At 38.2% G+C, this 13,860-nt stretch overlaps 1 protein-coding gene across 2 annotated transcripts in view; it reads right to left on the bottom strand.

Moving 5' to 3' along the window:
- The window catches only part of LOC122797642 (cytochrome P450 2D20-like), a 487,724-nt gene that overhangs the window by 19,359 nt on the left and 454,505 nt on the right, over window positions 1-13,860 (bottom strand). The gene's annotated exons all lie outside the window — the stretch shown is intronic.

Raw genomic sequence — 13,860 nt, 5'->3', positions numbered from 1 at the left:
TTTAGAAAAATGGAAAAAAGGATGCTGACGATGATGATGAAGTGATAATCAGGAAATAGAAATAAGGAAAAAAATGATGATAGATGCATAGTATTTCAGCAAAAAAATGCCAAAGAGGAAGTGACATTCTTACACAAGTGATATACTGCTTGGTGCAAAACTTAATTTCTGATTGGTCTAACCTTAATCACATACATTACGGCAGAGTAATAACAAAAGGAAGTAAAACTTCTAAGGACTTTGAAGATGTCATTTTAAAAATTGTTTATTTAATGTGGAATTGACTGCCAAACATTAATATGATTATTAAATGCTCAGTGACACTTGTCATGCAATAAAGCACACATCAGTGGCTTAGCTCAGCACAACGTTTATAAATCAGAGTTCGACCCACAATGTCCTGCCTTAGTCAAAATTTAAAAATACCCAGGAATCTGATTAGGCCAGAACCTATCATTTCATCAGCATACTAAAACAACAGTGGCTAAAGTCTTACACTAGCTAAAGTCTCCAGCAAACTTTCACATTTTCTCAGTAAGAAAGCAAGAAAAGTATATGCAGCAAACATCCTAATGTCAAGACTAGAATACACTTTTATTAGTTCTTTCATTATATTCACAGCATAACACAGCTTTACATCAGACTGCTTAAGATAAAATGCTATGCTTTAGTGTTCCAACAATAGAAAACACAATTCCCCAGAAATAACCAAAATTAATTGATTATCTGTTACAGCCAGGTCACATTTTTTTAAACTCATTAATTTATTAAACAGCTAAGTAATAATTACTGCCCACTTGTAGAAACAATCAGAAAAAGAAAAAATATATATTTCATACTTCCTTTTATAATCAGGAAAGTATCGTGTTACCTAAACATGCATGTATAAGGGAGTCCCTAGCCACATTAGATATAATGAAAATTCTGAAGGTTAATCACTTTGGTGGAATACTCATATAAATGAATTACATAACAAGAAAAATACATTGCTTAATGCTTATAAGAGGACTCATTCTACCTACTTAAGGGCACATGTATGCAAACTAGTAAAGAGCTTACAGGAACCATTAGGAAGCTCAACGTTGAGTACAAACTTAAAACAGATGCTTAAACCAAAAATAACTACAAATCTTTCTATATCTGGAAGTTGAGAACTAACACCCAGCTATGTTTGGAACTAGTACTGCATACTCTGTCCCGAGGGAAATGGCTAATATCCTAGCTGAGAAATTTAGTGCAAATGTTACTCTAGCTACAGTTAAAGGTGTTCAGCAGTTCCCACAATCCCAGCGACTCCCTTTCATTACTGTGGAACCAGTTCTCTCAGCCATCCCAAAAGCTAAGGACACCTCATCCATGGGCCCTGATAATATACCAGGCTGCCTGATTATCAGAGCCAAATATGGCAAGTGTGAACCCCTACTTAACCTCTTTATTATAAATCAATTCACTGGTTACCTCCCTGAAGCCTGGAAACAGCCCCTGCAATGCTGTTGCACAAGGGCAGCCCAGCCACAGACTCAGGTAAATCTATTGGTCTCGCAAGCCTCTTATGTAAAGTTATGAGGTGTATTATCTCAGGCCTCACTAATGTGGGCTTTGAATATCTCTTAACCCAATCCTTCATCAATTCAGCTTTGTCAGAGGAAGGCCCTGCTTCTTTTTCTTTGAAAAAGAAACTGAACTAGTGGATAGTGGTGTTAAATAAAAACAAATTAGGACAACACAGGAGGCTCAGATGCAAAAACTTTACTAGTGTACACCAGGAGGCAAAAAAACATACAAATACAAGTATAGAATTCTGTCTGGCATGATACAGGAAATGTTCTACATTTTATACACTATACATTCAAGCTGTGCCTACCTTACTGACGTGGTCAGTCACAAGGCACCTACATCACTATGGTCTACAATATTCTATTCATAAGAAAGTGCTGATGTTATACTTTTTAAAAGTTTTCCCATGAGAATAATACAGCCTTGCAAAGCACCTGGTCAGTTATAATGTATTTCTGTAAATGTTATTCTTTCAAAGTTTCAGTCCTGCTCGAATACAATAGTCAGTTCAGTCTTGTAATACACTTCTTTGTTATTCTTGCAACATTACTTTTAGCAGCTGTGCTGATAATATTCACAAGGCCAATCATCTCAGAGGAGGGAAGAAAAGATTCAATGCTTTATACATTCATTTTCCTGACCCAACAGATAATCATTAGTGAAAAACATAAGCTTGCTGAGCTGGCTACTGCCAGGGTCAGAGTTCAATCACACTGCAGCTCCAAAGCTTCAAGCAATTACATGTAAGATCATTCTTACTGCCATATTGTAAAATAGAATAAAATGCATTACATACTATTTGCTTTTTAAACTAGCACTTCATATATGTTTAAGTACACATTTTTCTAACATTTTCCCTCCTTTTAATACTTTTTATTCTATTCAGAAACATAAACAATATCATATCATTCCCTAGCCTTCTCCTTTTAAGGACTTTTAACTAGGCAAGTCATTTGTTTTATATTTCGGAAAGAATTTCATTTGGAACCAATAGATCCTACTCAATGTCTTGGTACATAGTCTCAGTTACAGATATATCAACAAATTCTCTGAATAATCTTTTCATACAGGGTATCCCACAACAGCCACATGCTCCTAATAAGAGCAGAACAACACAAATAGCAATCAAAATATTCATTAGGATTGAACCCCACCCACCAAATAGACTCTGGAAAAAGTTTGTCAGTGGGTTTGGGCCTGGTTCAGTCATGGCCGATACCTGCTGTATTACCTCTAGGTGGTCATTTATCTCATGCTTATTATCTGGTATAAACGCACAGCATTCTTCTTTGATAAGTGCGCATGTACCACCTCTCGCCGCTAGGGTGAAGTCGAGCCATTCGGTTTTGTAGCACAACAGTTCTCATTGCATTCATTTCATCAGTCACAAGTTCGAGAGCAGAAAAAGTTGCATTACTCATTACTTCGAGAAGTTTTGACAATTTTCTCAGCTCCCAGATCGATTTGACTGCTCCATAGGCTGGGAATATTCCAGCCCAGGATATAACACTGTCACTCAAGTCCATATGAGTCAATTTTTCTTTATCTTTCATGGATGGATGATCCTTCCAGCCAGCTTCAATTATACCCACTGGATTAGCAGGTTTCTCGACTGAATTCCCAGGTTTTTGAGCTACATCTCTTACGTTTCGTATCTTACCTAGAGGTAATTCTGCAGTATGCCTTATAGCTGGAACCAGATAACCCAAAAAACAACTGCCGGACCAATTCTCAGGTAGCCATTTGTATGCCTTTTTCCCACAAACAAAATAACAGTTTTCTACTTTAGTACTGATGCGGGTTAACTCTGAATGAAACATTTTCTTGTCTATAACAGACAATTGTTTATGCAATTCAGGATTTTTCTGCACATCTTTTATCGTTGTTTTCATTAAGCTCAAATATGAATCATAATTTGTGCTACAACTAGTACTTTTATCTTTGGTCTTAATATAACATTTATAAGATACAGTTATGTTACAGTTACTCCAACCAACTTGGAGTGTATCATTTTTAAAGACACAAACAATTCCTCTCTGTGTGATAGGCAAATACAATGCAATTTTGTCCTATGATCTCACAGAACCTGTATCAAAAAGTAAATTTTCCCAAGTCTCATTTATCCCCAAGGGGACAGCGGACATCAACAGTCCTACATATGCTGTTGGTATAGCAGTACAAACCCAGCAGTTTGAAACGTTCATAGTCTCTACATATACACGCTTCATGGCCAGGTATGTGTTAAAGTTTGGATGCCAGTCTATAGACAGTTCATCACGTTTCACCACTTTCATTTGTGTGGTTATATGCAGGAAAAACCACAACAAAAGGAAAGTCACCACAATCATAGTCAATAGATGTATAGTTAGCAAGATGGTTAAACAATATCTTCGGGGTTGGTTTGTATTTTTACTCATTTTGTTCTTGGCCATCCTGCCTTTGTGGTGTATTAGTTACAAAATGTTTATCAAGCTGAAAGTTCTTTACCGGTTTACAGTGCGTCAGGTGGACCCAGGACGACCTCTCGGCAACTTTGATTGCAGTAGGCGTCGCCAACAGTACCTGGTACGGACCTTCCCACTTCGGACTTGTCCAGTTTTTCTTTTTGATGACCTTCAACCAAACCCAGGACCCAGGGGTCAGCACCGCTTCCGGTCTCGTTTGTTCTTTATCTGAGAAAGAGTTCAACTGCAAAACAGTCTTATTTGTTAACAATTTCCTCATATGATTAGCTAATGAGCTGTCAGCCTCCAGCTCTGCAGGCATGAGAGCTTTCCACTGTGGCACATAATATGCCCTTCCAAATATCACTTCAAAGGGGGTCAAACCCTTTACATTTGGAACTGTTCTCATGCTCAGCAGTGCCAAAGGCAAACAGCAAATCCAATTCTTCTGTGTTTCATTCATTAATTTCCTCAGCTTGCTTTTCAAAATTCCATTGTACCTTTCCACCAGTCCTGCAGACTGTGGGTGGTAAGCACAATGATTCTTCAAGGAGATCCCAAAGAATCTCCCAAGTTGCTGGATTGTCTGGTTGACAAAGTGTGTCCCATTGTCACTATAGATTCTTTCCGGTATGCCAAATCTAGGAATTATTTATTTTATTAGGGCCTTTGCCACTGTTGCTGCATCCAGATTTTTAGTTGGAAAAGCTTCTACCCATTTGGAAAACATGTCTATAATCACTAAACAGTATTTTTTCCCTTCACATTTACTCAGTTCTATGAAATCCATACAAACAGTATGGAATGGATATGGTGGTATAGGAAAACTCCCTTGCTTGGGTTTAAATGCTCCTTGTGCATGATGTTTGTTACAAATATGACATGCTGCACAAAATTTTTGTGAAGTTCGTGAAATGTTGGAATATTCGATTTACTAACTGTACCATCCCCCCTGTTGAGACATGGCTCTGCCCATGGCTCAACAAAGCTGCATATCTAAATAAATTACATGGCAATATTGGCTTTTTCTCCTTGGAGATGTACAGTCCATTTTCGAGGATTGCACCTCATCTCTCCCATTTCTGTTTCTCAGCTTTTGTAGTCAATGTCTGCATTGTTTTTAACATTTCTAAATCTAAAATCTCAGATGGTTGTAATTCCGCATTCAAAAGTAAAGTTTCTGAGTCTGAAGCTGCTTGCTTTGCAGCTGCATCAGCTCGTGCATTACCTTTTGAAATCGAATCCTGTTGTTTTGTATGAGCTACACATTCTACACATTTACAAATAGCTACTTTGGTAGGTAACTGAATAGAATCTAATAAATTCAAAATAAGTTGCGCATGATTAATTGGTTTACCAGTAGATGTTATCATTCCCCTATTCTTCCACTGTTGCGCAAAAACATGCACTGTAGAGAAAGCATACTGACTGTCAGTATATATGTTCACACATTTGTCTTTCGCTAGAGTGCAAGCCCGTGTTAAGGCTATCAATTCTGCTGCTTGAGCAGATAGGTTATGCTGTAAGGGTTGGGCTTCTAAAATCTCTGTATCTGTGACTACTGCATATCCTACTAGATTTTTCCCTGTAGGACCCTTCCTGCATGAACCGGCCCACATAAAATGTCACCTCGGCATCATCCAAGGGCATATCAGTGAGATCTTGTCTGGGCAAAGTTATTTGCTCAATTTCCTGCAGGCAACTGTGTGTGCCATCCACAGGAGTTGGAAGTAACGTTGATGGATTTAATGTTGTACAACGTTCAGTTACCATATGAGGTTGGCTCAGCAGTATGGTCATACAAGGAAGATGTCTAGCAGGAGATAGATATGCTATTTTTTCTTGCAGTAAAATTATCGCAACTGCATGAGGCACTCTCAGAGTGAGAGGGTGGAATAACACCACTGAGGCCGAAGCCTGTACTGCCATTGCAGATGCGACTACTGCTTGTACACAATGTGGCAATGATCGTGCCACTGGATCTAACTGTGATGAATAGTAAGCTATGGGGCGTTGCTTACTTCCATGCTGTTGCATCAGAACTGATGTCATGTATCCCTGTTTACAATCTACAGTTTGAAAAAATCTTTTGTGGTAGTTTGGAAGTCCTAAAACTAATGATGAAGCTATCAATTGTTTTAGTCTGCAGAAAGCTGTTTCTGCTTTGGGTGTCCATTGTAATACATCTTGTGCTGCCATTGGTGTTTTATATATTAAATCAGCCAATGGAGCAGATTCTAAAGCATAGTTTGATATCCAACATCGACAAAAATTAGTCATTCCCCAAGAAGGACATCATTTCCTTCTTGGTTGTTGGTTTAGGTGCCTGTAAAATCGCTGTTTTTCTATCTTCATCTAGTATTCTGCCTTCTTTGGATATTACATATCCCAGGTATCTAACCTGTTTTCTCCAAAGTTGTAACTTATTTTTGTTTACTTTGTGTCCTTGTGCTGCTAGAAATTTCAATAATGCTATTGTATCTTCCCTGCATTGCTGCTGGGTGGGGGCTGCTAGCAAGATGTCATCTACATCAAGCAGAATCTGACTACCTCCTGGTGGAGTAAATCCCGTCAGGTTGCCAGCCATTTCTTGTGCAAATATCGTTGGACTTTCACAATATCCCTGCGGTAGCCGAGTATAGGTATATCTTTTACCCTGAAATGTAAATGCAAACCAATACTGGCTATCAGGATGTATAGGTATTGAAAAGAAAGCATTGCTTATATCTACCACAGTAAAATATTTTTGTTGTGGCTTCAAATCATTCAACAAGGTGTGTGGGTCTGGCACCGTAGGTGCTCTGGGTATTATTGCATTGTTTATGGCTTGTAAATCCTGTACCATCCGCCATTCCCCGTTTGCTTTTTTAACAGGAAATAGAGGGGTATTACATGGTGAATCCAGAGATTCTACCAGTACTCCTTCCTTGAATAATGCTGCTATTATAGGTTTAATTCCCTGCTCTGCATCCTTCCTCAAGGGGTATTGTCTTTTTTGTGGTCTAAATGCTGATTTTGGTGTAATGGTTACTGGACCTGCTGTTCGAATAAGTCCTACATCTGATTTTCCTGTTGACCAAAGAATATTTGGTATATCGCACAAGACTTTTTCTTCTTCTTCTAACAGGAATGCTAATCAGCTGTCTTCACTATGTTGTAAGTATACAGCTGGATGTGTCTGTGTTAGCTAATTCAATTTCTGTTTTTGTACTCCCTGTTCTGATAATTCTAAATCAGTTTGTTTCTCCCATCTTGTTACTTTTTCTCCTAAGTCTGCCCATCTCACATTTTTGTTTTTTGTCAAGCTGACATGTGGCAGTCTATTGGATTTGTACAGTTTCATGAATTCCTGAGGTAATGAACAGCTTACTACACTGTTTCCCTCAGTATCCCAATCTAAAGTTCGTAATACTAATCTGTTAGCAGGATTTTTGAACAATTCTTGCTCATATTCCTTATCAGGTCCTGGCATACTACAGTAGTATAGCTTACAATGTAACAAATGCTGTTGGTCAGTGTCGAGGGAGGGGACCTTACTGATGGCTACGTTCATCAGTTCCTCAGTTACTGCCCCTGGACCAGTCGTAACTAGATCCTGGCTGTACCAGTAAAAAGCTTCACCCTCCGATCGCACCACAAAAGTATCCATTTGTCTTTGTGCTTCCATACCCTGCATAGTAGGAACTACTGCTATGCCAAATATCTGCATAAGGTCTCTTCCCAGTAAGTTTACTGGACATTTCGCAGAAACGACAATTTTACTTTTCTGAGTCATACCTGAAACAAGGTCAGTTATTGCTATATCATGGGAGAGTGGCTCCCTATATAGCTGTCCATTTGCTGCTTTCACTAATATATAGTCAGGTGATTCAGAGTGTTCTGGTAACTTTGAAGGGTGTATCAAAGTTCGTGACGCTCCAGAGTCACACAAGAATTTCACTTCCCTACCTTCCACCAGAAGTGTAACTTCCGGTTTTGTGTCTGCCAAATAGAGCTCCAAGCTCAATAATGCTAAGTCTAAAACTTCACCTTCTTCATCCTCTACATCTGCTTGCACTTCCTCTGTTCCTTCCACTACATTTACATTTGTCTTTTGTTTGTTAACCTTTCCTGATGATTTTTGATTGTCATCACTATCATATAGTCAGTCCTCATCACCTTTATCTTTATCTTCCGTAGTCGCCTTTTTATTTTGCCTGCAATCCCTTGCTAAATGTCCTTTTTTACCGCAGTTAAAGCACTCACCTTTCTTTTTCCTCTCTTCAAAATCCTCTGACTTTTTGTCAGATTGTTTATTACCCTGGGTATTTTTCTTACCCTTTTACTTGACTGTACTACAAAGACTTCTGCTCCATCTTCAGCTGTGAAGACCTGTGTTTTCTTTTTCTTTTTACTATTAAAGTGTCTTTCAGCATGTCTAGCATACTCAAGTAAGGCTTGTAGCCTACTTGTTCGGTGATCTATCATATGTTTTGTAATAAAGCTACTGATAGGGGCAATGCAACCTTTCAAAAACGCATTTTTCAGTTGCTGTTCATATGCGCTATCATTTGTATGACTTTCAGGAATAGTCATGCCACTATGGTTATTGAAACATTCCAATAATCTACCATAGTACCCATCTACAGTTTCATTATCTTGTTGTATGCATTGGTTAATGCAAGTCCAATCTGCTCTCGGTTTCCATTTTTCAGAGATTCGGTCTGTAAGACCCTTCACTCTGGTGTCGAATTCTGCGTCACTATGTAGGAGTGGCTTAAGTTGTGCGTCACGAAGCTGCCAGGTGCCACAAATCATGTGCCAGTCTGGACCTACAATTTGTCTAACTACCTTTTCTACTTCTTCCCCATTTAAATGGTAACTTAGTCTCATACCTTGTAAATCTTGTATAAACTTTTATGATTAATTTTCGGTGAGGGATTCCTCTGTAGCTTTCCGAATATCTTCCGGTGTCCATGGTCTATACACTAGGAGAGTTGGGTCCTGCCCTTCCTGTCCTGCCTGAGGGTTTGGTACCTCGATTAATGGACAGATTTCTTCACTCTCTTCTAGTGAGTCTCTCCCTATTTGATATAAATCTGTGTCCCTAAGTGTTTTACGTGTCCGGGACCTAGTTTCAATAGGTTCTCTAACGAATGGTTTTAGTGCCCCTGCAACTTCAGGATAATGTGGAGGTGGACTAGCTTGTCCTCCTGCTTCATATCCTAAAAAAGGTATTGGAGGGGGCGGAGGGGGAGGGGCCGTTGCTATTACTGCATTATTTTCCTCTTTGTCTAAAAATAATGCTTTCACATTTTTTATTTTCTGTTCCCTTCGGTTCACTTCCTCAATCCATCTATGTGCCTGAGGAATGCCTAATTGTCGTTGTTTCTTTGCCTGACCTTTTGCGTCAGATTTAAGCTGTTTTAAAAGTTTAACTAACAAAATTTTATTTAGTTTACCGTCAAATTCATATTTATTAACCCATTTTGTGTAATGTCTTATATTATCTGCTCGTTGTAATTGCATATATTTTGCGTCATCAGTTAGGGGCGGATCTCGTGATTTTTTAATGCACTGGTTTCCCATGTCAAAAGACTGTTACGTAACCCTTTTCTTACCACATGGTATCTTGGTTCCTTACACAGTTTATCTAGAATAACTGCCTACCTTATTCTGTTTCCCTGATCTATGACAAAATATACAGTAATTTCTTATGTCCCTGATCTGTACAACAAATCTATGACAATTATGTCCCTGATCTAAAACAGAAGAAAGGCAAAAACCTTCCTACCTGAGCCTCTTGGGTCCACCAGTTCGAGACCGCCACAGATCAGAAAAGTGGCCAGCCTCTCAAAACGACAATTCAGTCAGAGGTCTTTGTGCTTCAAGAAGAACCGTTTTGGTAGCTTCTCCTGCACAGTATTCGACCACCGGTACACTCTGATCTGCAGCTGTCGAGGGTTTCCAGTCAAAAGTAGGACCAAACTGTTAAATAAAAACAAATTAGGACAACACAGGAGGTTCAGATGCAAAAGTTTACTAGTGTACACCAGGAGGCAAAAAAACATACAAATACAAGTATAGAATTCTGTCTGGCATGATACAGGAAATGTTCTACATTTTATACACTATACATTCAAGCTGTGCCCACCTTACTGATGTGGTCAGTCACAGGGCACCTACATCACTATGGTCTACAATATTCTATTCATAAGAAAGTGCTGATGTTATACTTTTTAAAAGTTTTCCCATGAGAATAATACAGCCTTGCAAAGCACCTGGTCAGTTATAATGTCTTTCTGTAAATGTTATTCTTTCAAGGTTTCAGTCCTGCTCGAATACAATAGTCAGTTCAGTCTTGTAATACACTTCTTTGTTCTTCTTGCAACATTACTTTTAGCAGCTGTGCTGATAATATTCACAAGGCCAACCATCTCAGAGGAAGGAAGAAAAGATTCAATGCTTTATACATTCATTTTCCTGACCCAGCAGATAATCATTAGTGAAAAACATAAGCTTGCTGAGCTGGCTACTGCCAGGGTCAGAGTTCAATCACACTGCAGCTCCAAAGCTTCAAGCAATTACATGTAAGATCATTCTTACTGCCATATTGTAAAATAGAATAAAATGCATTACATACTATTTGCTTTTTAAACTAGCACTTCATATATGTTTAAGTACACATTTTTCTAACAAGTGGTTATACAGTGCATACACCATATCTGGACCTAGCCAAGGCCTTTGATAGTATTCCCCATGTAGGCATTATTGTCAGGCTTGCAAATCTCAATATAAATCTTTATGTTGTGCGGTAGATAGCTAACTGGTTATCCGAAAGAACCCATGTGATTAAAGTCACAGTTACCACTTCTGAACACAAACAAATAACCAGCTGTGTACCACATGACTCAGTGCTAGGTCCTGTCCAGTTTGGCATCTTTTTCCTCGGACCTTCAGACAAAATCTACTGGCTTATAGTTATCTGCCCTTGTAGACAATTGCAAATTGGATGTTGTTATTTGATCTGACATTGACTCACAAAAATACTCCAGCATGGGTCAGTCCACATTAACAGCTGTTGCAAGGGCAATGGTCTCAAATTAAATAGAAAAAGTGTAGCATAGCTCATTCTGGTAAGCAAAACATTTTTATATACCATATAGATGACACAGCCCTCCAATCAGACACTGTTGTAAGAGATCTAGGCATTCTTGTTGATAAACCCTTATCATTTGACCATCAATACTCCAAAGTAGTTCAGAAAACCTTCTATCTGGTTCATCTAATTTCCAAAGTCATATCTGCTTGATCCATAGAATTCTTAATTCCCCTCTACTTGTATTTCATCATACCCATTTTTGAGTATAATGCACTTTTTAGTATATATTTGTCTAAATATATAACTCAACTTGCGAGACCGCAGAGATTCAGAACTAAAAATATTAGTGGCCTTAAAAATATTAGTTATCACGTCAGACTGATAGCTCTGTCTCTGTAGTCAGTCTCTTACAGACAGCATCATTGTGATCTGTGTTAAGCCCTTTGAGCCATTAAAACTCCAACAATCTTTAGCCTCCAATTCCTTCACAGAACAAATGGTACCTAAATTCATGTTTACAGAAACTAAACCTTCATTAACAGATAAATAATACATGCTACCGTGATAGATTCATATCTCACTATATTCTAAACCTCTAGAAGAAACTTCCACTGTATGTCAAACATAGTAGCAAAATTACTGCCTTTAAGATAAGCCTAGACAACTAAATGGGTAGGGTGAAATTCTTCCCTGGTCTGTCTTACCTTACATGGACCTAATTCAGAAGACTGACTTTTTAACAAAGTTTTAAAAAGTTAAACAACAACCCAACAAATGAAACAGTGATTTTGCAGAGGGAGCAAGCCCTACTGCACCACTCACAAACACACACACACACACACACACACACACACACACACACACACACACACACACACACTGCTGATTATATATACCAACTATGAGATAAAAAAACAGTGGAAAAGAGCAACTTCCCCAATCCCGACTGTGTAACAATATTAGCAATCTCAGCAAAAACATTTTGACTTTTTAAAACATTGATCATATGTTCTCAAGCATTAGAATCTGACATTATACAAAGTCACACCTCTGAATTAGACCCTATCTTGCACACCTTCAGACTGGAGGGAACTTTTAAATAGTGGTTCTTGGCTAGGCTTGGAATGGCCTGCAGACTAATTGCCTACTACTTACTCTGTGAACCTATGAACTATAAATCTAGCAGTAGAAGAAAGATTCTTTAATAAAATTGTCCCTGCTAGTTGGAATGTTTTGCCTCAAGGCATCAGAAAGTTGAATGCCAACTATCACTCCACATTGCAACCAAATGACTAACTGAAATGTTATTGCTGCCATAACCAAGGGTAAACTCTACATTTGTTGTTCTGTATGATGGCATACATTATATATATATATATATATATATATATATATATATATATATATATATATATAGTAAATGAAATATCTCCACTATTTTGTGCATTAATACCTCAACAAGATCTATACTGTACACCTCAGGAAGTGTAAAAGCAGTCTTCAGTTTAATGTATCGCTTCTAAATTTGACAGCCTATTAACTTGGGTCATTAGTGAAAATGATTCTTGGACCAGCTCACTCACCTTCTTATATGAAATGTCTGTGTGGAAAAAACTCCAGACGAAGTGTGCCCTTAGAAAGGAATGTCCCTCCTCACTTTCATTACCGCATACTGAATGTATTTCATGTCATTTCTACACATTTCTCCCAAAGTGACAGAAGGCCCAACAGCAATTTGTGGCTACCTGAAGTGAGCATCAACTACCACTATCAGCACGTGTACATACAAGTGATCTGTGAATTCCACAGCACTACATTTCTGGGGATGTTCAGGCAATTTCCACATATATAATATTGCTGAGTGCGTCATGTTTCTTGTACTTATGCACAGTGAACAAGTCCTTTACTTCAAAATAGCAAAACCCAAGACAGGCCAACAAGAGTAGAGAAGAGCTCATTTTTAATGTGGCCATTTCTCAGGGTCGAGAATGCAACGGGTCTAACAACTACTGTCTCACAGGTGGAGGAACACTGACTTGCTTTCACCACAGTAAAGTACCAGAATGAAATGGTTCTATCATGGGCCCATCATGCTGCAATATAAGCCCGCAGGTGAAGCAGACCCTATGAATTTTGCACTGATTTTTCCAAGAAACACCACATCTGTGTCTTGTTAGTCTGGAAACTGCATTAGTGAGAATTCTTGCTTGACTTGCTATGACATGCAAACTAAATATTAATACAAAAAATCCTTTTTGATTTGCTTCAGGAACTTTTATTTGTAGTAGCAAACTGAATACGCCATACACCTTTTAACATGATGCTATCATTTTTGATTTCTTATATGAGATGACCAAAGTAAAGTCCAATACTGCTTTCTACAAGTGGTAAAGAAGGAATAATAGAAATATGAGGCAAAAAGTCCTTGGAGGGATGTTTCACAGGTACATGAAGAGTGTGCCTCATAATTTTGGTCTATTTTTCATAAAATTTGTGGTTTTCTAGGAAATCGTTGAAGACTGAATTCACTAAATAATGACAGCCATTTGAATTTCAAACTTCATATCCTTCAAAAATGTAGGCCAATGCAAAATTTGTTATTCTAGCAACTTTCTAAATTTATAAGAGCAATATTTAAAATCTATACCTGATTTTGGGCCTTTTTCCACCCTTGATTTTTAGCTTTGTCCATAATTCTTGTGTTAAGAAGATGAGAGGTATGTTGAAAAACCTGCATATAAGTTCCTTGGATGGCCTCTTCATTTCTGACTGTGACCA

This window comes from Protopterus annectens, chromosome 1.part0 (genome assembly GCF_019279795.1).
Source record: "Protopterus annectens isolate FY-2018-M chromosome 1.part0, PAN1.0, whole genome shotgun sequence".
In the NCBI taxonomy this organism is placed as follows: Eukaryota; Metazoa; Chordata; order Ceratodontiformes; family Protopteridae; genus Protopterus; species Protopterus annectens.
This window is presented reverse-complemented; position numbering and strand designations above follow the sequence as displayed.